Genomic DNA, 24,572 nt, shown 5'->3' with positions numbered 1-24,572 from the left:
ACAGACCCAGCAGCTGTGCGAGTACAGTGTCAGTGGGCAACATTGGAAATGATACAGGTTGTAAAGAGGAATAAGAACTGGCAATTCCAAATTGGGGAAAAAAGGTAAGAATCAGGGTAAAAAAATAGATTTTATTTTTTAAATCATTATAAATGACATTGGAATGGGAATGTTAGAACAACCAGAAACACTTTGTTACAATTAATTCTGACCCTGCTTTTTATTTAATTTCTATTTTATTTGACAATCTAGCTGTCCCACAAAAGAGAGATTCTTAATCTGTTCTTCACTGAGTGAATGAGTGAATGGGTGAGTGAGTGAGTGAGTGAGAATAAAATGTCAGCCATAGCTTGGATCTTACCCATTGTTCGACATAACCAGCCGGTGTAGCACAAGTCACATGACCTCAGGGGTAAATCACCATTCTCTGAAGACAAACTCTACAAGCTACTTTGGGGCACATAAATAGGCAAGATAGTTTCTTAAGTCCAGTCCAAAATTATTTCCCTAGTATCACAAAGTGCCTGTAGGTGGTATTTAACCCATTATGGACTAAGGCGCCCTATAGAAAACCCACATTGCATCACAGTACAATGCATTTCAACAGTCATGTTTCTTGAGAAAAAGGTCATATGATGAAATACAACACTGGCATCATATCCGTCTGTAAAGGGAGATGTAACGTGCAGGTTGCATCCGTCTGTTAAGGGAGATGTAACGTGCAGGTTGCATCCGTCTGTTAAGGGAGATGTAACGTGCAGGTTGCATCCGTCTGTTAAGGGAGATGTAACGTGCAGGTTGCATCCGTCTGTTAAGGGAGATGTAGCATGCAGGTCACATCCACCCATAAGGAGTTAACACCAGAACATTGATTAAGTCCTCAACAACTTCAATATAGACTCAAAACATCAAGCCAAATCAGGAAGGGCAGCAGTTCCCCTCTACATAGATCACAGCGCACCTCACACACAGCGAGTACGCTGTGACCAGTGTCACCTAATACACGGCACGGCTTTTGTCACAGGGGCTTTTGTGACAGGTCCGGCCTGAACAACAATGGCAGGAAGGTTACGGGACGGCCCTCGTCGCGCCTAAGATCGTTTTGATCGTTATTCTCTCAGATCACAGGCTCACACGATCGCTGAGTCCACTGTCGCAAGTACTGGTCCGAAACGAAGTCTGCTTGGTCTGCTTCTGTAGACCTTCTGCCCCCTCCTTCAGTTCTGATAAACTGAGCACTCTTGGAGACTGACAGCCGCAAATAACGGCCGTTGGCATCCCCGTTGGGGTAAGCCCAAGCGCGGGGCCATCTGAGGGAAGTTTCAAAGCAGACCTCGAAGCGGGGTGACAATAAGGGAGAGTCGACCAGGTCGATTCGCTTTCACACAGAAAGGAAATAAATCCTCAAAATTCGCCACTTCTAGCGCCTTCCCTCCGGCACATCACGCACATGTTCTTAGAAAGTTGGCGTCAGGGCTCACAACTTCCTGCACAACACCGCTCAGGTTACAGGAGCTCTCCCTCTCTCAAGTCTCCAGGCATACAGAAGGGATATTCTAACCCGTGTTTCTTCGGTGTGCATTCCGTTCAGGCGTGAGTGGCGAGTGTTCGTTTTCGATGACACCTTGCAGGGTGAGTGGACTGTACTTTCAGACCTCTGGGTGTGTCAGAATCCCTGCCTCAGAGTTTACACCACTTTCCCTTTTTCTTGAGATGAAACCTGTGATTCGTGATGAGGGCTGACCGATCGGGCTTGCCTGCATCAGTCTCAGTGCTGTTAAAAATGTGTCTGCTGGTTTCTGTTCAGAGAGATAAGTCCAAATTTAGCACTGAGGATCAGCCAGCCACAGCTCAGACAAAATCTGCCCGTCACACAGGCAGCCCCCCTGCGCGCATCCCAAAACATCTTCCCACTTGTCAACCACCACGTTAATACGGTTCCTCTCAGGTGCCCAACGCTATGCGAACAGAGGGAGAGTCTGTAATCACAGACTGATGGCACATGGCCAGGAGGAAAAAGGCCTCATTTGAAAAAAATGTGTTCAGGGCAGATTGGAAGACAGTCCCTAAAATGTGACATTAAATTCACAGTGACTGTTAATAGTATATTAACAGATAGTGTACTGAGAAACTGGCAGCTAAAACCACTAGCAAGGCTGCATTCCAAAGGGATAACGTGTTTAGCATTCCAAAAAGGCCTTGGTTTCATCACTGCAATGACACGCATTGTACTCCAGCTGACCTTGAACTGCATTCATTTTTTCCCCCTCGGCACAAGATGAGTAACATCCAGACAAGCCTACAATGAGCCGTTTTGAAAAGCAGCAGGTTAACTCGGAAAGGCTAGCATGCCCACCCGGCAGTTCAAAAGCTGTCGTCACCCCCACTCTGAGTGGCTATGCAAAACAATTAAAACGCAGGCTTCAGAGGACAAAAAGATGAACTCACTCCCTGGAGAATCTCTCCATCCTGTCTTAAACCCACATTTTGAAACCTGTCACTCACTGGGTGACACTGATACAGAACTATTGATTGCTAGTCTGAGAAAAACACAAACAGAGAGATAGAGAGGCTATTGCTAATGGGTCAAATACTAAAATGGCGGAGAATTCAGTTTAGATTGTTATGTACTTAAGACCTTAGTGCCCGTCAACACAACTTGCCCAGAAATATTATGGTGATAAGGCAAATCGAGGTTAAGGGGGCAGCCACACAGAGAGATTCAGCATCTGTCAAAAATGGATTGAGCTCATGCACTTTCTATGGGGCACTGAAGACGCAGAGAGCAAAGGGCAATCACAATTGTGTCCACATGTTTGCGTACATTATGGGGAAGTCAAAAGCTGAAAGCGCCTGAACATTTAACTGTGTCACCGTAGTTTGCACAGTCATCTAACAACTGCTCGATAGCCAAAGGTGACTTCCCGATTACCTTTCTCCCCAAGCATCAAACTTGCCTGCCACATTTCCACTGAGCATCCTAGATGGATACAAATCGGACACTGATAACGCGTATGAGATTTGAATGCAGTTAATTTGTCTCTGTGTGGGCAGGCCCAAAAGATACCAAAGGTAACTTGAAGGAGAGGAGAGGATTGAACGGCTACAAATAAGAGAGCGCGAGAGAGTGAGAGAGCGAGAAAAGACAGAGGCACAGAGAAAGGAAGAGACAAACACAGCAAGACAGAGACTGGCCTAAAGCATTTAGTAGCCACAGTACATCCCTTCCCTGTGGTTCTTAAATGAGGTTCAGAAGAGGGACGACAGCCAATCAGGCCCCGGTTCACACAAACGCCCAAGTGCATTGATAATGGAGCCAACGCAGCCCCTAATGCAATTCCAGTACAACGTAGCCAGTGTCTGTTCAGCCGCCTGCATCTTGACAGATGTTCCACCTCGGTGAAAGTCACCTTGAATGAACGCACGGGCCGTATGACCCGTTAATCAGGAGGAGAGGGAAGTGGGGTGGGTTTTAAAGCGTGAGCCGAACAGACTGCGGCTTTCTCTGAGGTCATAGCTTTGGACCGGCCTTCTAAAGAGCAGTGGCATTTGATTTCTTGCCTGTGCTTTGGGTATATATAAAAGTTTTTTTTTTTTTTAAAGCACATATTATGATTTGAATCATAATAATAAATACATAAATACATACATACATACATACATACATAAATTAATAAATAAATAACCCTTGGGAGTTTCTTGCTTTCCAAGAATTACTGTAAATACTACTGAAACAAAGAAGCAGAAGCTCAGCTGAAACACAGTGGATGTAATTTTTTTCTTGCCTAAAAAGATTTGCGGTGGACATAGATACTTGTGGCTGTGCCTCGTAAGCCTAGAAAAACAATGGAGCCATTGGTGCAAAGAATACCACCGAAAAGTATTTCGCCGTGGCTTTTTTGGAAACCTGCCTAGACATAGCTTAAAAAAAACATTTTGGTAACAAATGATATTATGTGTCTGTAGAGGTGTAAAATACTACATACAGCGTTTTGTGTACTATATGCTGGTAGAAGCAGTGTGCTGGAATTGGCTTCCCTTTCCCCCCTCCTTCTCACCCACCCCTCCCCCTCTCCCTCTCCTCGATCTCCCCTTGCCGCTTCTGGCAGCAGCAGGTTTGGAAGATTGTAGAAAATAATTACATTAGCTATCTTGTTTACTGATCCATTGATTGAAGTTGGAGTCAAATACTCCACCCCCCATCAAGGTGTCATCCAACAATTTCACATGCCGCATTTATTTTAAATTAAATAAGGCCTACATACACATATTTATACTGTACAGGATGATAATAAAAATATTTTGAGAATATTTTTAGATGCTGACCATTTTAGATGGTCAGAGAACCGTGTATGCTCATCTTGTTCCAGAGAGCCTATACAAACTAGAGATATTTATATTCCCTATGTAGACAGCACTCTCAACATGCATGCCAAGAAAAATTATGATAATAGCCATGGAGAATTAGGAAGTAAGAAAAGGGCAGTTTTATCAATGTTCCTCAGACTTACCACATTTTTTAGATTAAAAAACGGTTACGCGTTTTGTTTGCTGGACCCCCGCCTTGATAAGGATACTGTCTTTACTATGATGTCCTCTACTTTCCAAAACCCTCTTTTGTGTCCACACCGTTTTCACTACAACATCAGGGTAGTAAAATAGCTTATAGAGATAAAACCATGAGTTTTAACACTTTCAAATGGTATATTATGTGACCAGATTGTGTTTTTTAAATGGTGAAATTGTCAATCAATGAAAAACCCACTCTGACCAGAATAAGAGCTGGTGGCAGTTCTTCCAACAATAGTACACATGCAACCAGGATTCCAGTTTATTTCAAAGGTGCAAAACTAAATTCAATGATGCACTGTGCAATCTTACTTTAGCATGTGCCCTGTGACTGTAAAACATGTTAAGACTGTCCAATCAGACCATTACAGAGCTTTAGTGGCACTGCGCATGTGGCAATTGTGTCCAATTAAACTGAAGCCAAGGATAGAGGAGGTCTTTGCAGAGAGAATATGTTCTGATGTCAGTTCCACGCAAGAACAGTCCAGTGAAAACCAGGAATTGGAGAGCCTATGTATCATGGCTTAGCAACTCATTCCCAGGGGCCGAACTTCTGGTGTCTCACTGGCCCTTTACCTGGGAGTCAAGAGTTAAAATGTCAGAAGTGCCAATTACACGGGAGAAAAGGACTAGGGCTGGACTTGGATTCGAGGACAAGAGTTCAATGTTCCCTGGCTTGTATTATTAAGTGTCCAAGGGCTGATCTAAAGTAGGATCAGGTTTCCCCTGCCCATATCTTAACCTATCCATTATGAGTCTATAGGCAAAACTGACCCTAGCTTACTCTACTCCAAGACACTTTGTGAATACTGCATCGGCAATACTGGATTTGTCTCGTTATTTACATTTTATTGTCAATTCCGTAGACTGTAAATCTGTGACTTTAATGTATTCCAGCCTCAGAGTGTGTGCTGTTCCACACAATATACTCCCTTTGACCCACAGCTTTCCACACTGCCTCTCCACCTTCAGAGTCAATCCTTTTCTGTAGGGTTCTACACCCAACAGAGCATTTCACAAACTCCAGCGTCATCATGCCTCATCAACGATTTCACAGAAACCGCAAACACCCTTACACCCCATCCACACGTTCACACCAACCCCAAACACCATCATACCCCATCCAAAATTTCACACATGTAATAAATAAAATAATTTGTTATTTAGCTGACACAACTTACCATTGACTGAACTAAGCCGGGGACAATCCCCCTTGGAACACTGCGGGTTTAAGGGCCTTGCTCAAGAGCGAATCTTAATGTGGCTACACTGGGGCTTGAATCACCAACTTTCCAGATCGCTGTCATGCACATTAACCACTAGACTACAGGCTTCCCTGATGTCCATCGTGCCTCATATGCAATGCATTCAATTTAACTTTTATAATTCCTCTTTGAGGTTCAGGAGAAATTTTATACTTGATGTGATATGCTACCACTGTCTGCCCACACATAAAAATCCCTTTAGCCACTGCATATGGGACATTTGAGTGGAAACCAGGACACTGCATGTAAAAACATACATTTCACATTTAGTAGACAGTCTTATCCAGTGGGACTCGATTCTTACAGCTGGATATTTACTGAAGCGATTCAGGTTAAGTACTTTGCTCGAGGGTACAATGGTAGCAGCCCTTCTAGGAACTGAACCCACAACTTTTGCATTACAAGCCTCATTCCCAGAGCCCAAAACTACATTTCCACCTGACACAGGACTAATCAATCAGATAGTATACCTTTCTGAGCCGCAGGTTCTAAAAACATCACCTTGCCAGATTTAAATGCTTCACAGAGATCATTCATGAGGTGGCGTGCTGGAAGATACAAACATATACTCGGTGAGAACTTTTAGATATTTATTAGACTTACATTTTAGACTTATTGGTCTTATGTTGCTGTAGCCTATACATTTTTGTTGGACGCATTGTGTGTTCAGAGATGCGCTTCTGCATACCACTGTCGTAATGTGTGGTTATTTGCGTTACGGTCACCTTCCTGTCAGCTTTGACCAGTCTGGCCCTTCTCCTCTGACCTCTGTCATTAACAAAGCATTTTTGCCCGCAGAACTGCTGCTCACTGGATGTTTTTTGTTTTTCGCATCATTCTCTGCAAACTCAAGAGACTGTTGTGTGTGAAAATCCCAGGAGATCAGCAGTTTCAGAGATATTCAAGCCACCCTGTCTGGCACCAACCACAAGTCACTTAACACATTTCTTCCCCATTCTGACATTTGGTCTGAAAAAACAGCTGAACCTCTTGACTTACCTGTATGCATTCAGTTGCTGCCACATGATTGGCAAATTAAATATCTGCACTAACAAGCTGGTGTACAGGTCAATAAAGTGATCACTGAGTGTACATATGGGAAAAAAAAAAAATGTTGTTTGTGCTAAAGTGCAAATCCTCAATGCTAGGTTTGCAGCCAGAGTCAGCATTTTGTAGTAGATGTTTGCCAAGCCTGATTTTATGAATATGTTATCCCCTGATTCGGTAGTGGTCACAAACATACTTTTAATTTGTGAATCACACAATAAAAAAAGTGTTGTAATAATATAATCGAGCAGAAGGCATTAGCATGTTCTGGCCGCAATATTTTCCCGGCACCTCTAAAACAAAAAAGTGGATGTGAGCCCTTGGCAGAGAGAACTCAAGCCAGTTCCCAAGAGGGGGAATCAATTTTACAGACGAGACAGGAGTTTGTGATTTCAGGAAGCAACTGAGCCAAAATCCCAGGTTGGCAGAGTGAGCCCAATTAATTCTTTTAATTGGTCATGCACTCCCAAAACAATAGGCATTGATTTTCAATGTTATACTTCACTGAGGTCAGCAGAACTATTACTGCTGTACTACCATTCATGACCGTAAGTCTTTGTATTCATATTTTCAATTGAAGACAATCTTTATTTTCCCAGTTAAGAGAGGTAGGCTCAGGTCCCGACTTACTGGCCGTCTTGGCAAATATGACCAAAAAGGCTGTAAAAAATAAACAGCACTATGAGCTATATGGAAAAATGTAAAAATTATATTAATTCTATTACGAAATAATGAATTTCTTTCACAAAATATAGGAGGCCATATTTCATGCTTCCACCCTTTTCAAGTATAAAAGTTCTTGTTTAAAAAGATGAGGGCACCTTCGACCATTCCTCCATATATATTCTCAAAATACACCAGACACACATCATAGGTCTTCATATTCTCATATCATTTATTCTGTTCAGATAAAATTTTTATTGATGAGGATGGACGTAGACAAGGTGCACTACCGAAAGGGTTAGGTGCCACTGAGGGGGGGTGTGGGAACAATTGAGGGTGTCGTCAGAACCTTGTCACCCTGAATGATCTGAACACAGCAGGTGAGAGCGGTAAGCAGAATGCACAGCACCTGCATACCACAATTCTCCCTCAGCCAGAAGACCGGATGTTCTAGGGTGTTCTTCGGACATGCCGAGACAAGGAGGTTTTGCACTGCGCAACTGTCATTCGGTACAAATGCTCTCGCAGCATTACAGCGTACCGTTAGGTCACAAGGAGCAGGGGATCGCTGTTGCCCACTGCAGGAGACCGGAGAGAACTTTCCAGAACATCGAGGTCATTGCACTGTGTGTGAGCACCAACACAAACAGGACATATGAGGAGAGAATTGCGTGCAGAACATGTTGTGTTGTGTACTGAAGTTAGCAAACGCCAGAGGTGTTTTATGCAACTACCCATCTGGCACTTTAGAGCACCACAAACAAAATGATAATGACAGCGATTACACTGCAGCCTTGAAAAACAGACTTGGACAAACAGTGCTGCGTTGCTTTCCATTGTGCTCTTAGGCAAGACGAACAGTACCACGGAAACCCAAAACAAGAGCCGCCGTTCGCGCTGCCCATGTTGGGGTCCATAAATTATTCTGTCCTCTTCACAGTCCGCTCTTCACCAGTTTCGGTATATAAATAATTACATTAGAGGTGGGGAGATGGCAGGGGGGGAAATCGCAGGTCTTTTGAGTTCACCAAAAATAGCAGTAATTGTACCACGTGGTGGTGCCGGAGAATTCAGATAATTTGAACGTGCATCATTAATGTGCCATTCGATCGGCATGGTAACCCTTCAGCAACCAGGTAAACGATGCCTGCAGTCACGTGTGTGAGACTCCTTGGGGACCGGAGTCATAAAATGCAAGAGAAACCCAGCAGGGGCCAAAAACCTCCCAGTGGAAAATGGGAGGGGGGAATTTATTTACTGAACCTCCATCATTGCTCTCTAGAAGAGACAAATTGCCGTTACACAATAATAGGAACCCATTCTGTCGGAATAAGGGTTTCTCACGCAGAACATCACGCACATTCGAAAATGGAAAGGTGACATTATCATGCAAAAAATGGACCAAGCCCCCCAAAATGATGTCCTCCAAACACCACTAGACAGAACTGTGGCATATCTATAGACCTGGAAATTATCACAAAAATGCAGGAGTCCACAACAGAACCAAATAAGGTACTTGTAAACACTGTCTGAATGAGATTGGAAAATGCAGCACCCAATCCATCACTGGTTTTCGAGCTTAGAGGACAGAGGAGACACAAGGGCCACAATACATTGTTTTGTATAAAGAACTACTCAATCCTGCCATTTTGGAAAAAGTAAAATGGCCGCCAACATCAGACACAGGTTCCTGCCAGAGAGTAGGGTGTCACCCAGCTGGTTCGGTTACAGGTGCCTCTTGCTCGACAGACGTTGGAGTGAGGAGTCAACGTGTTCCCAAGGTTCTGTCCATAGCAGTTCTGAACTACCTCAATCACTTACCATTCTCAGTGCCCAACCTCAGCAACCTTAGACTATAAATATCTAGCAGAGGTAAATGTCACGTTTCAGCTCGGTCTTGCCATGTTTTATGTTTATTCATTTTGTCTTAGTCACGTATTGTCTTATCATGTATTATGTTAGTCTAGGTCCGTCATGTTGTTTAGTTTGTTTCTTGTTACGATTTATTTTCTCGTCATGTCTAGTTATGTTTCGTTACGATTATTTTACCTTGTTATGTTGAGTGGTTATCTTCTTAGTTCGTTTAGTGTGATGTTTTGATTTATGTGTATTGTTACGCTGACTGGTCGTTGTTTAAACATACACTTTTACATGTCTTCCCGCAAACCTTGCGTTCCGGCTTTCTCTCTCTCTCTTTCTGTCATTCACACCCTAATTGTTTCCATTTGTCTATTTACTAAAAACTACGAACGCTAGATCAGGATTTGGTAGAACTAACAAACTAATCATGTGTTCATGTTACCTTACATTTCTCGTGCATGTCATTGACTAATTTACTAATGCTAGGGCAGGATAGGTTTATTACTAATAATTACTAATTACCTTGTTAAACTTGTCATCCATCGCACCTGTTTTCCATTCCCTTGCTGCTCTCTAACTAATTGTCTACACCTGCATTTATAGCCCAGTCGCACTACTGTTCTTCGCGAAATTGCCTGCCTCTTGTACGTCAAAGCAACTCTTGAGCACTACTGTCATAGGTTACACGTTACGATCCAAGCCTGTTTACCGACCATCGATTATTGATTTCTGTTTCGTTGACCATCGCTTGTTTTTGACCACGTCCTCGCCTACCGCTTTTGTACCTTTGCCTCGGTGTTTGTTTTATGGGTTCGACTTCCGCATCGCCCTCGACTACGACCCTGCCTGCCGTCCGCCTGTACTTCTGCCCCGCTGACAGCTCTCCTGCTACCGGACCTCCCTGCACGTCTACTGACTACGAGTTTGCCTCTTCCCTCGGCACCGTGCTTTTTGTTTGTTTATTGTTTGTTTGGCTGGATCTACGTGTATGGACTTTGTTTGTTTTGACTACGCTCCTGGGATTCGTCCCGAATAAAGCCCTGACGGGACTTTATCGAACTATGGTTTCTGAGTCGTGCATTTTGGGTCCAACCCCCACGCACCCGTCTCAGTAAAATGGGGATTTTAGGATTTCTTTTTTTTTCAGGAATATCCTGTTGAATTTTTACTTTGACATAATACAAATGTTGCAGTGACTTTCAAAAAGATTTTATATGGTTTATTATTTATTTGATTTGAATGCATTGTTTTTGAGATTAAGAGCAGAAATGCATGTCCCCTACAAGGGACAGAAAATAATTGTTGGTCTTCAGAAGATATAATCATAATAGCTTTAAAAAGTGTACGTTTGAGAGAAGGTGCAAAGGTACAGTAACTTATACAACACCAACGAACAGCAACAAACAAATTAACATTATTAGGTTGGGAGAGACAATGAGAGAGCTACAAAAATTAAGGCATAATTTTGCAATTAAACCAATGCAAGGTAAACAATTGGCAATATTCTTTGAGCAGTTCTGTATACCTGAACTCACAAATAATAACAAACATACAATGTACGAATCACATCCATTGATACATGGAGAGGTCAAAGGAAAGGTCAAAGTTCAGATGTTGGAAATGAAACGGTATTTAAAACCGCAGTTTCTGGGATTCATATGGATGCTAGGCCTTTTTTCATCACAAGTCTTAAGGCTCTTAATTTGTTTTCCGGTTTGTTCCGGCGTAATGTTCTCTGGCCCCCTTCCAAAATGGAGCCCCTCTGCGAAGCTGTCCCGCTTGGCTCGGCGTAGCATACTGTGCCCACTTCCTCATTTTCTTACGGGGGAGAAGAGCTCATAAATTAAGGACGAGTATTACTCTGGAATCTACTCACACTCTGCCGCAAGATAACATCGGCTCTCCTCACATTACCCAGCCATAAACGGGTACCGTGTACAGGTTTTTACATTCTGTTTATTCTGTTCTTACCTCTCCCCTGCATTATTCACATACAAGGGTACAACATCCTCAAACTGTCCGTTATACTGCAAGATAAATCATGTAAAAATGGGCTGAACGGGATACAACTTATATTCAGACTGGAAACAATCAGCTCCCACTTGTGATATTGCAACGACAGAAATGTATCAAAAGGCATTTCTTCAACTGCTGCATTATTTTTGTGATTTGAATAATTTAAAAGAAGAGTCGAACAAACCAAAGCCAATGACACTACAGAGATGGGTAATGAGAGCCTGCATGAGATTACAATGTCAATCAGGAAGAGTGGTGAAACTGAGAACGTTCAGGCATGGCCACCACACAAACAAAACACTGGAATTCCACCATAAAATACAGACTCGTAGTACAGATTTACCTGAGGCATGATGAAGGCAGACATAGGTCAAATAAGTAACGTTTTAGATTCAAATACTTTTTCTACACTTTAGTCTGTTGTATTGGAATCTCTCTTGAAATACTTTCAAACCCACCTTCTGGTCCCTCTTGCTTGGCTCAATTGCACCCGGCAAGATCAATCAAGCCCAGATAAGTATTTGAATCCAATACAATTACGTACTTGACCCAGGTCTGGATGGGTGGGCTGTTATTGTTACAGCTGATAGACAATAACTGATAGACAATTTTCATTCATGCAAGCACTCGACCCACAAAGAACAAAAGACAATCACACATCACACTCAGGCACATTATCACTGGCAGCACACTGAGATGATGTCGTTGCCAATAAATCACTACTACATAAGCAAATAACGCAGCCGAGAAATACACGCATCGATGTTACGGTTGTTAAGCAACATTCTTTAAAAAGGAAACATATAGAAGTGTGTGAGAGCAAGAATGAGAACGTGAGAAGGAGGTATACACGCTTACAATCGATGCACAAAGCAGACGAGCGAACAGCAAAATGTAGCGTCAATTCAACTCTAACAGAGTACATGAGTCCAACAGAGACCATATGGACTCTGTCAGGGTTGATTTAACACTGAATATTTTACTGTGTGTTACTGGAGCTGTACACCCCGTCTATTTTTTATTGGCTGGAGAGGAACATTGTGCAGGACAAACCACTAGTTTTTAACTGCTGGACCTGCTGACACAAACAGAATTTCGCCCGCCTGTGCCAGAGCGCAACTCCCCCTGCAAATTGGGTGCCGATTCGGTCAAAAGTCTGTCGAGAACAGCGCGAGGGTTGTCGAGGATAACCTGGATTGATCGTGGGTAACTGGCGGAACCTGGACAGGTGTAAGTCGCGAGTGGCCTGTCGAGTGTTGCCAAAAAAACTCTGCTTCTGAGCATGTGCAACTTATTCTGCTCCCCATAAGCTTCCAGCAAGATGGCACTTTTAAAAAGCTGCTAAGCTGAAAAGCTGCAGGGCTAATTCAGCGGCGTGTTTTCAAGTTCACTGGTGTGCGCTGTGTGCATTACGGTGAGGTCACTTTCGCTTTCGGCATTCTAAACTCGGCCTTTCAGACGAGAACCTTTCACGGCACTGTTCGGCAGGCCATCGATCACGCCGCGCTCAACGCCCCCAGCTCCGACACGCACACCCGCACAGAACACGCATACACTCCGAACGCACACCGCCTGTTCTTTAATTCATGTGCACTGACGTGTCCAGTTACCGTCTAGACTGCCCGCCACCACGGTGTTATGTGAAGCGAACTTTTATCTTCTGAAAGCTATATCTTCAGGGAGGTTTGGATGTTTGCGGAAGGTCAAATTAAGGCCCAGAAACAAAATGCGCTACATCTTGGAAAGCATCACATGTGGCAAGGATGAACTGGTTTGTACACCCCAGGGCAAAGAAGCAAGACGTCTTATAAAGTCAGAGGTTGCTGAACCGCACATCCCAATAAATGTTCACAAGGCCGTAAAAGTGTAAGTGCAAACCCACTCAAAAGGAAAATGTATGGATATGAATGAGTATATGCTACATCTGGAAAAAAAATTATTAATCAAAATGCATTTGACTTCTAAATAATTTTTTTAATTTTTTTTTTTTATTTAAAATTTTTTTTAAAAAACTGTAAAAATCGATGTCATTTGCAAATCCGTGCATTGACATTGAAAGCTGCAGGCAATAGTGATGTTGATGAGGAAGGTGATGATATAAAAAAGCCATACAATATCAAAGCCTTGATGGCCAATAGATAGAACAGATAGAACATCCTTCATGTCCCCAATATGGCAGCCAGCTAAGAGGAAGGCCTAACAGTTTAAGCTCTTCCTGTACAGATCGCTTTTAATAGGCCAATACAAAGAATGTGCTGATGGTGACCAATGCCCCTTATTATTTAAAATGAAGAAAAATATACTTGCCTGCTGCAATAATTAATAAGTAGGTGAACATAAATAGTGCAGCCATAAAACCTACTCTGTTCTGGACATGTTCCAACAGAATTAAAATGATATACAAGGTAGATCAACCTCGGTGTTTACCCTAATGCAACGTTCTTCAGCATTAAGCGGACCTGAAAGGGCAGGATTGCAGTCCTACTTGTTCAGCTTAATGGCCTAAATCACAGAACCGTGCTACCTCTACAACACAGGTCTTACAAGGAGAGGAGTTTAAGCCTTTAAATAATAAAGAGACCAATGATAAGGTCAGTCTGGAAAATGGGGAGGAATAGGAAGGAATGGACTGGCTAAAAAAAAAATAACTACAACGACAATAAATACACTGTTCACATTTTATATCATTAAGTCAGAATGGGATTGGTTCTGGCAAAAAAATTATAAAAAGAGAGGGTATAGGGATTAGCATTAACTAATGTAGTTGTTAACATAATTAATTTATGTACAAATACATAAACAAAGCTGTACAGAATAACTTCAGTAATAGCTGGTCAACTACATTAGAATGGCAATTCATTTAACATTATTGTAAACTGTTACCAATATAGCTTTCACAATAAAATTTGCATTGCCCTGTAAATCACCGGATTATAATCACGTGTAATGGAAATGCTCTCCTTTTTAACACCTGGAGATTTTAGGCTCTCATTATTCTGGTCACATCTGACCAGTGGCCATGCAAGTTGGAAAAAGGTAATAGTCTTCCCGTGGGTGTTAGTAGGTCCTCAGTCAGGTTCTGAAACTAAACAAAAAAAAGTTTATAAACAAAAGGATTGTCTTAGGCAATTGCCTGGATTCAATCAATGTTCCTTAACTTTGAGTTAAATGCAGTGGCCAGTTTCAAAAGAGCTGTATTTTTTTGTCCTTGAAGGAGTAAAGGCCTTTTTTTACACCAAAGCTTATTGACATCTAAAGTGTTATGAGTCTACCACCTTTCATGAGTAAAATATTAATATTCCTCTTACTGATAAAGTCAATGGATATGCAATGCAAACCAATTCTTAGACCTTCTAATCTATACATTACTATTACAGGGGGATCTATAAACCAACAATAATAATACGAAATATGCAAAGTAAGCTTACTGCAGTGAAAGACAATATTGGCCATTTGACCATGAGGGAAATTAGTCTATTTAGGCAGGGGTCCACCTGTAATGCACACCATCCTTAAAAAGATTCAATCAAAGTACAGGTCAGCGAGCCAGTCACTGAAAACAGACAAAGGCAGGTCAGACAAAAAAGGTGAAGTGAACCATTTATGACCAAAACCACATTTACTGAACCTTTAAAGAAAAATAACCCTGCAAACAGAAGAGTTTTTACAGTAAAAACAATAATATCTTCATTCCATATCATCAAATACGTCAGACATTTTAATAAAAGTATTCTGTGGCGTGCACAGCTGAAAGCATTAGTCCTTGGCGTAGCAATACACCTCATGGCCAAATGTGATCAAAGCCCCTGTTTGGCCTGCCTCTTAGCACGTTAGCAATCGTCATTATTGGTGGAGTGCCACCAGCGACAGCAACGGCTGCAACCGAGCGCAGTCCTCCAGCACATAGACTGTGCAGATCAACCGGCGGATTAAAGAGGAAAGAACTGAATACCATTCAGCTGCGCGCACTCCAGAAGACCCACGTTCTGTTCTGCGCCCTCCAAAACCGACGGGAGCACATTGCAGGAGAACACAAAAACTAATTGTATATATTTCTAACACTTTGATTACCAGCAGCTGTACAATTTATATGCAGCTGCGACGGATGAAGCCCTTTGATTCCCTCGTCTCAAAGTGGAAAGCCGAAATGAAAAAGGAATCACGCGGAACGGGGACGTGGACCCTCTCCACAAAGCAGCCAGCTGACGGGTCTTACTCGCCCCCACGCCGCGAGGCATCCTGGAGAAGCTTGTTGCTAGGAGACCTCAGCCTACAGGAAACTAAGGGTTGAGGTTCCAAAGCGAAGCAGACGGCTTTTCATCAGAGGCCCGACTCAGCCTCTCCCTACTGTACAGCGCACGCACAGCCCATAATAGCTTCAAGACATTTGCTCCTCACGCATTCTCTGAGCACTGAAGTGTGGTGGTCCTACAACCCTACCAAACATAGTATTTTATATGTACTGTTTTCCATGACATCCCAAGAACTCATGTTCTGAAGAGATGTTAATGTATGATATTCATAAAGTGTCAGATTTAAAAATTCTGAATCCAACGTAAGATTTTCATAGGGTTGAGAACGGGGGTGAATTCCTTTGAAGCACAGTTTACAGCATTGCTATCGTTCCAAACAATTTCTACAGTGTCTGTTCCAAAATGAATGCAAAAATATAATCTGTATCTTAAGCCAAACAAACATCTCAAAGTTGTAAATATTTTACCAAATATTAAGCTGTTTGAATAGTCAGCATTTCTTTGTTATATTGCCTCTGTAATGTCTTTTCAGGACAATTTTTCATTTTTTTGTCCATCAATTTCATTTAAATGCATTTCCCCAGATTCGTGTTTGAATTCAGCCTTTTATTTTTCTTGTACATTGTTCAGGTCAGCATTTTAGCGTACACCTCTGAAATATCTTATAATTACACTTCAGCAGCAAGGCAGGCGAGAGCCCTTGTAATCCATGGACGCTGGCACAGCGTGCTGGTGAATTTTATAGATACGGTGCACAGCCAAATAAGCTTTATTAGGGCTTTTGTGGATTCAGACCTGGAACCATTGGGCTGGATATGGATTGTAGAGATGGCACTAGATAAGTAAGAATACATAAATATAATAAAAGATAAAAATGCGCCCAGAACCCAAGAGATCAATGATAAATAGTTTACAGAGCATGAAAATTAAGAGCAGAATTGTAAAAGAATAAACATTCACAGTTCTATTTTCTGTGCGGGCAGACTGTTCACCATTCCCATAAAGAAATGTGACGGTTCTTAATCCCACTCTAATAGGCCATGAGCGGGCCGGGGGCAGCCAGGAGAGGGGTTCTTCGAAATGCTAATGCAATTGAAACAAGAACAGGAGCTGTCCCTTTCTTTTTGGCGTTTTGCCTGGTGGCTCCTGCTCCCTGGTTTCTAAAAGTGGAAAAGCCCCAACTGTGCAACCCAGCATAACAACCTACTTAGTATAGCAACAATTCATCTGAATGCTGAAAAACAACGCATCTCCATTCAACACAATTAATCGATCAAGGTCATTTAGATATTGATAGATTGGTGACACAATTTAGTATAGTATTTCTGACTTGCTTCTAGACGAGGTCCTTTTTATTTAAAAGTAAATTGGAGCATTACCACATAGATAAAAACCAATATAAATTCGCAAAAAAATGAACACAATCGCATCTGAGAATAGCAGAGCTTGCAGGTCAGGCTGGACAGAATGATAACTCCCACTAGCTTATGTTGTGAATAAACCCATGTCAGTCAGTGGTGACGAGTAGATTATCTTCATGGCACCCCCAAACACTAAAATAGATCTCAATCAATCACGCACATTAGCACTTATACATTACCCTTTCATTTAACTACGAAGGTCATCTAAGAATTAATCGGTCATTAACAGAGACAACCATGGGAAACGACACAGTTATAGCCAATGCAATGGACTGTGTAGCCAATAAACTGTAGGTGAGATAATTAGACGGCCAGATGGACAGAGATGGTTTGTGAATTTGGCCAGGACCTCGGGGTTAACATTCCTGCTCTTTCAATATGTGCCATTGGAGGTTTAAGGAGTAGTCTGCACAGAGAGTTCAAAGGCGCTATCAGGACCATTTTTCCATGCCGCTTTGAGAAAAATGTGGCAGGTGTCGCCAATAATAAAGCCCATTTCAAAAGTGTCGCACATACTGGACTACTATCATTTGAACATGCAACAATGGCACTACTACAGAATGGTGCTAGCATAGGCCTAATCAACGCTAACACTAACACACCTCTGGGACAAGGCAGTGACAACAAAGAAGAAAGCCACAGCGCTGTGGTAAAGCACCGTGACGCGAATGCCAATAAGCCACTGCAACACTCAGTTTTAGGCTGCGGGTTAGCCAAAGCAGCATTTCAGGGTCAAACAGTTGCACTTGGACGGTTCCCCAGGGAAGGGGCACTAATCAATGGCCCACCAACACAATTTCCAATAGTAGCCTGGTTTTCATAGGCCTCCCCTCCAAGTATTGACCATGCCTAACCCCATGATGTTTACCCCATGCAGCCCCAGAAGGCTTCTGGGTGTCGTAGTTGTTAGTGAATGAAGTGGTCAGAAGTATGAATGAATGAATGAATGAATGAATGTCAGGCCAATGAATACATTCACATTGTTATTCCATTTCCCCAGTTCTGATCTCCACATTCCATCAATAGAGATGTCCTCTGCACGAGGAACGTTAATGAATATGTATATGCTTAACAACAGCTGTCTATGCCTACACGGTCATTAACGACAGGGGTTCAATCTTCACATTAACACTTTAATGCAACCGGGCAAGGAAACAGTTGTTTTTTTGTTTTCTTTTGTAAAGGCTACACTCAGCAGATGACTAAATGCTTCATGATTACATGATGATGGGCTTCTCTTTAAGCACCATCTCTATGTTAGATGCTGTTCTAGAACAGTGGTGTACTGCATGCTCATCACAAGCCAAGTGGATGGTATAGAAAACAGTTACAATACATAATGGCTAACTCTTGCATGCTGAACAAAGTATTTAATTCAATGACTTATTACTGGTAAGCATGACCACCATTCTTAGACATGTATTACTGGTAAGGACCACTATAATTTTAGCATGATTAAACATATTTTACATTAGTATATGCAACCAGACCTGGGTTAAAACACACAATTGTTTTGAAAACACACAATTTTGTTTCAAATACTTCAGTCCTCGATTGATCTTGACAGATGCAATTCAGCCAACCAAGAGGACCAGGAGGCAGGGTTTACACTTTCTGACAGTATTTTGTAGGTTTCAATAGACCAGACAAGCCCAGTAAAGAATAGAAAATTTTCATTTGAATCCAAAACAATACCCATTTGAGCTAATTCTTAGATGCAACATTGACAAACAAAGTATAATCAGCAAACACATGAGCTGTGATAGATACCAATCTACAGTATATTGATAAATGAGGTGTATAGATCATTCCAGTTCCTGAATTAACCGACAGAGAGAGGAAATGGTGCAGTTGATAATAGGCCATCATTAAGGAACCATGAAGTCAAAATTAACTGCACACAAAATATATAGCATCTATAGAGGAGAGTGCCCCTCCACATTCTCCTTGTCCATTTGAAATGAAAGACCTGATTTGAAATTGAGACCTAATCAGCCATCAAGCTAGTGAGATCTTTCTGAGTGGACTGTGGTGGGTCTTCCAGTGGGCTTAATCGCAATATTCAGCAAACCAGTCAGGGGCACCTTTTGCATGCCAAATAAAAACCGCCATCAGATACATTCACCAGGTAGCCCAGGAGCACAATCATATCAAAGACCATGGCAAGTCCCTTTAAGGATGGCGAGACCAGATGCTGCTTCATTTCAGTGGTTTGCAATGGCCCAGTGCTCTGCTTCATATCCCACCCCTAACCCTTGACCCCTGACCCCATCTCCATGGCCACTCATGCAGTGAATGATGATCCTATTCCCACAGGACAGTGCACTGCACGCCGTGAATATACAATCCAACACACTGAATGCAAGACACATGGGAAAAGAGGACAGACCCTAACCTTCCAACTAGACCAGCTTATTCTTTTCTGTGAATACACAGCATTCATAATAGATGTTCAGTTGTCCCTAATTTGCACTGATCTAGAATCAAACTACACTACCGAGCTCACAAGAAAACAGTTATTTAGGGGGTGATTCAATCTAATATTGATCATGGCGTACCGGGCTCTGGACTACAATGTAAGCCGCATCCTGAATACAGATTGGCAGGTTGCATTTTCAGGCAAGGAGACCGAGCACTTAAGACATAATGCAATAGCAGCCATGATTTAATAAAAAGCTCCTTTCCCGCACTAAAGCGAGAGATGGAAGGATACAAGGCAGGGATAGGAGAAGGGCTGGTTCCTGTGGAAGTGCAAGCATGCTCGCAAGCGTCACAGATGCAATTTAGTCCAAACAGGACATGGACATGTTCTTGGAGATAAAGTACAAGTTGCTGTGATATTCAGTAATGGCTTTATTTGACAATACGGACTACTGTGGCTGTGTGGAAAGTCCTACAGAACGGTATATTGAGCCATATTTTAAGAATACCAACTTCCTTTTGATGTGATATTTAATGGGTGGAAAAATTATTTTGAATATGAATTTGAAATACAGGGTGTAAATGGTAAAAGATATGTGTTTATATAGTGCCTTTATCCAAAGCGCTGCACAACTGATGCTTCTTATTCACCCATTCACATACACACACTAACACACACACCAATGGCAATGCAAGGCACCAACCAGCTCATCAGGAACACACTGGGGTCTTGCTCAGGGACACTTTGACACACCCAGGGTGAGATGAAACTGGTAACCCTCTGGCTGCTCCCTCGCACTGTCTTTAACGCAGCACCATGACACGTGAAGGACAAAGACGCCATGTCTGGCGGGTGCGTGAAGACATAAAGCCGCAGGAACTGAGCACGTTTAAGACCGCTTCTTCTCCACTGCGTGATGGAGATGGAGTAATGGGGTCAGCAAGAGTCTCCAAAACATATTCCGCATTAGAGGCATTACTAATCCCGACAGAATTTTTCTAATTACTTTGCTTCTCTGTTTGCCCTGAAAACAAAGCTTAATTTAAGTGACAGTTCCATATAAATAAAGAATATGGTAACACCCCAAAACACACAAGTAATTTTTCATAAAATGGTGTTAAATGTCACCAAGTCCACTGAAATGAAATCAACATATTACACACTTGGGTCAGAATCCCAGTTGTGGTCGACTGTCTATAAATTATTGTGGGGACTTCCAAAGCAAAGTTGCTGTGAGCCAAGGGGTGGGGGGGTGGTTGTGGTGACAAAGGGCATAGAGGGCAACAGTGGGACATTGGGGATCTAGTCTAAAAGCCATTGTGTTGTTCCCAGCTTAGTGTATTACAACCTGTCCTTATGGGTTACTTCAGCTTCAACTTCAACTGTACGCTTTCAATGAATCCATTACTGTGTGGTCGCGCACATGCTCTGAACGAGCACGGCTGGCTGGCCATTTGAAAATCCCTGAAGATCACAGCAGAAAACCCAGCTCTGAAGTGAGAGAAAAGCCCTGTGGTAAATATTGAGCCAACAATATAAAAAGGTCAACAACACTGCACAGTAGAAACGAGCTGCATATGCAAAATGCAAATGCAAATGTAAAATGCAAATGCAAATATCAAATGCAAAAATAAATAAAAAAAATGCTCAAGCTTGGACATCTGAGCAAGTGTGCAGAGAACCCAACAAAGGAAATGTGGAGGCAGAATTAAAGGGACAGTTCACCCGAATAATAACATAAAACTATATTTCCACTCACCCAGAGTCCTATCTATCCATCCAGATGGTTTCGCAATGATTTATTTGCCTTCTTCTCACCACGGTGGACCCCAACTGGGCCATTTTACAATAAAAAACTCAACAGCAACATGTTTTTCCACATATAATGACATGGCCACTCACAAACATCCTCAGATCTTGTTGTGCACCGTTTCATTGAAAAGTACTTCATACTGAAATACACAAACTGTGTACATGCAGGCAAAGTCTCAACCAAAGCATGGCAGTATTCTAGGGTGCAGTGTTACTACTAACAAGCACTGGTTGAGACCTTGCATGGATATACGCAGTTGGAATATTTCAGATAAATTGTTTTTTGATGAAACATGGATGTCCAGGAGTAACTGATGGCATTATATTTCAAGAAACGTTGTTGTTGAGTTCTTGAGGTGATGTATCAGAGTGAGCTGCAAATCAGCAAATCAGCAAATCTCAGGATGGACAGACAAATATAACCATTTTATTTTTGGGTGACTTGCCCCTTTAAGATCACATTATGACTGCACATGTCTCTGTACTAGGATATTCAGACGCTAACAATACTTCCAGGGAGAATTCCAGCTGTTCCAGACTGTGTCTCTTCAGCAGGGCAGGCAATTGGAACAGTCAGACACCACAGAGACAAAAGCTATGAGTTTGGCCTGACTCACTTGGACCATGGGTTGTATTGTACATATAGAATGGAATCCATTTACTTCTTTCTAACCAAAAGATAAACTAACTAACATGAATACTCCTCAAGAGTAAATAATTCCCAATCATGGAAACACCAAATGTACCTAGGATAGGTTTTTTTTCCAGCTGAGCTCTAAAGTAGTGGGGTTAGTTGAGCAGTTAACTACTTGAATATCAGGATTTCATATAATTAAGTCTGCCCAATCTTTGAGGCAAGTCAAAAACACATTTGTTGCAACAGATGTGTACAGGCAAATGTGTGGTTGTCAGCGAAGTCTAACATGAGCCTGTTAACCACATTAATCACAAAGGTATGGATTACACTTCAGTGATTAAGACTACCTAGCTATTCATTGGGGCCTGCAGGTCATTGAACAATGAAAGAAGCTTAACTGAGGCCATTCCAAATTCATTCAAGTGAGACAAACAAAAATATGCCAAGTCATCATCTCGCGCTTAAGATTAGCAGAAAAATCTTCAACAGCACATCCCAAAAGAACGTACAAGGAAATTAAATGTTGAGATATCCAGCAATTCAATTAACAGCTCAATCAAACCTGATTAAGAGTTCCTGGCAGGACAACAGCCACTGGCAATGTTTCCATTACAAGCACTTCATTCGACTCTCAGGCAATATGGAAAAACAGGGCAACAACCTCAAGGGAACCGGGTGTGATTTGCATTTCACTCGGAGAGCCTGGGCTGCCTTAGAGCTGCTGAGAATACCTTGAATACCTTCATATCCAGCCGGCGTAATGGAAACATGGGCACAGAGCTCATGGTGGGGACGAAATTCAAATTCAAATACGCATTATTGGCATGAGGGCACCTCTGACACTGTGTCGCCAAAGCAATAGTGAGCATCAAATTTAAATAAAAGCAATAACAATATTGACACTAAAACTGTCGCCAAGGCAAATACCAGCAGCACACTCCTCCCCTGGCTATAATGTGAAGCACACAGAATAGATTATCATAAACTAAAATGGCATATTTTTCAAGAAAAGATAGAACTTCATACCTTTACCTGCTTCCTGAATTATTAAATGTGTCTTTAGTGCAGAAATATTTATCCCCATTTTCCCCATGAATTAGACTAATCCGTGCCTCTGAACAAGAGAACGAGTGCAGTCCTGTTCTAGCTGGATAACAGTGCAGAGGCAACCTATATAAGCAGACCTGGATAAGGGTGTCAGTATAGAATAATGCTTCGCAATTAATTCTATCCCTGTAAGAGAAATATGCCACATCATCCAGTCCATTAAGGTTGCAAACTGCAGGCACACATGTGCAGGAATTACAATGACGTAAATAAAAATGGAAAGAAACCAGTCATATGTTCAAGGTCACCTTGGTAAAAATGGCTCAGGCAGCCCCAGCCATATAGCTATAGATGTTTGCATAAAGAGCACACCTGGCCCATACCATATCAACGCTCAGCAAAATGGCCGATACCGTATCGATAGCCTCTACCCAACACCTGATTCCATCCAGTTGCATCACGGTCAGCTGGCCATCAATCTATAAGCCAACTGTACAGCTAAAACCTGCATGCCAATGTTTATTTACCAATGTCAGTATGGAAGCCATCTTAAAATCCAGGAAAGAAAAGGAAACTGAAGTATCATCTTATGTGCTCTTCAGAGAGGGGTTTCATGGTCATTGATAGGCCCAGGGACTGCAGTTAAAAACTAGACAGCTGGATAATAGCGGCACATTTACAATGATGTTGATTAATGTGCATTGTGCCTGTAATATAAATTTGCAAAGTAATAAATAATTACAACTGCCAGATTGAGATTTAATTCATTCTCCCAAAGCAGCGAAAATGGATACAATCAGTGTGCAAACAATGAGTTCAAAAACACATATTTTCTGTTGAAAGGCATTTAAAAATGTGTAAATCCACTCATTTGAACAAATCAGGTGTTTTTATTACTGGTATACATCAACACTTTAATGAATTAACTGTAGGCCGCCAATGGCCTTGCTCAGCTTTAAACCACAGCTGCGTTTCTAGCGCAGTGCTTTGTCTGCAGACGCCCACAGCAGAGGTGATGGAAGAGTCTACAATGGCTTGCAGGTGAAAATTTGGGAACTTCTGCTCAGCCCACTTTTGGTAACGGCATACTTAAAGTGAGCAGAAACACACACATATAACCTGAACATTTTCTAAATCTGACTCAGTGTCTTCTCTTCTCCCTGCACTGTGCAGTACTGGTTGGCGTCTCCAAACTCTACAGAGAGTCTGGCTGACATTTTTAAACAGTGGTTGGTATTCTAGGCATTTGTGTTGTAAGCCTTCATCTGTCTACGCTGATATAAAAGCCCAGAGATTTTGCCAAGGCTGGTGAATGAAACAAAGACGAGCACTGCACAAAGCTACAGAGGCCCTGAAAATGAAGCTTTTACAGCAGCCCTTTCTGTTGAAGTCATCCTGGGTGAACGGTAGCCTGCTGAATTTAGGCCAGTTACCCTGCACCCCTTGCTGAGAGACAGAACCAGTTCAAATCCCTGAAGTCCTTTTGACCAAAGAAAAACAAAAAAGGATTCCCCGACAACCAGCCCGACCTAAAAAAAACCAAAACCTAGAACATTATTA

At 42.1% G+C, this 24,572-nt stretch overlaps 1 protein-coding gene across 1 annotated transcript in view; it reads right to left on the bottom strand.

The window, feature by feature from the left end:
• The window catches only part of mboat2b (membrane bound O-acyltransferase domain containing 2b), a 61,737-nt gene that overhangs the window by 29,045 nt on the left and 8,120 nt on the right, over positions 1-24,572 (bottom strand). The gene's annotated exons all lie outside the window — the stretch shown is intronic.

This window comes from Conger conger, chromosome 5, assembly GCF_963514075.1.
Source record: "Conger conger chromosome 5, fConCon1.1, whole genome shotgun sequence".
Classification (NCBI taxonomy): domain Eukaryota; kingdom Metazoa; phylum Chordata; class Actinopteri; order Anguilliformes; family Congridae; genus Conger; species Conger conger.
The sequence above is the reverse complement of the archived record's forward strand: the minus strand, read 5'-3'. Positions and strand labels throughout refer to the sequence as shown.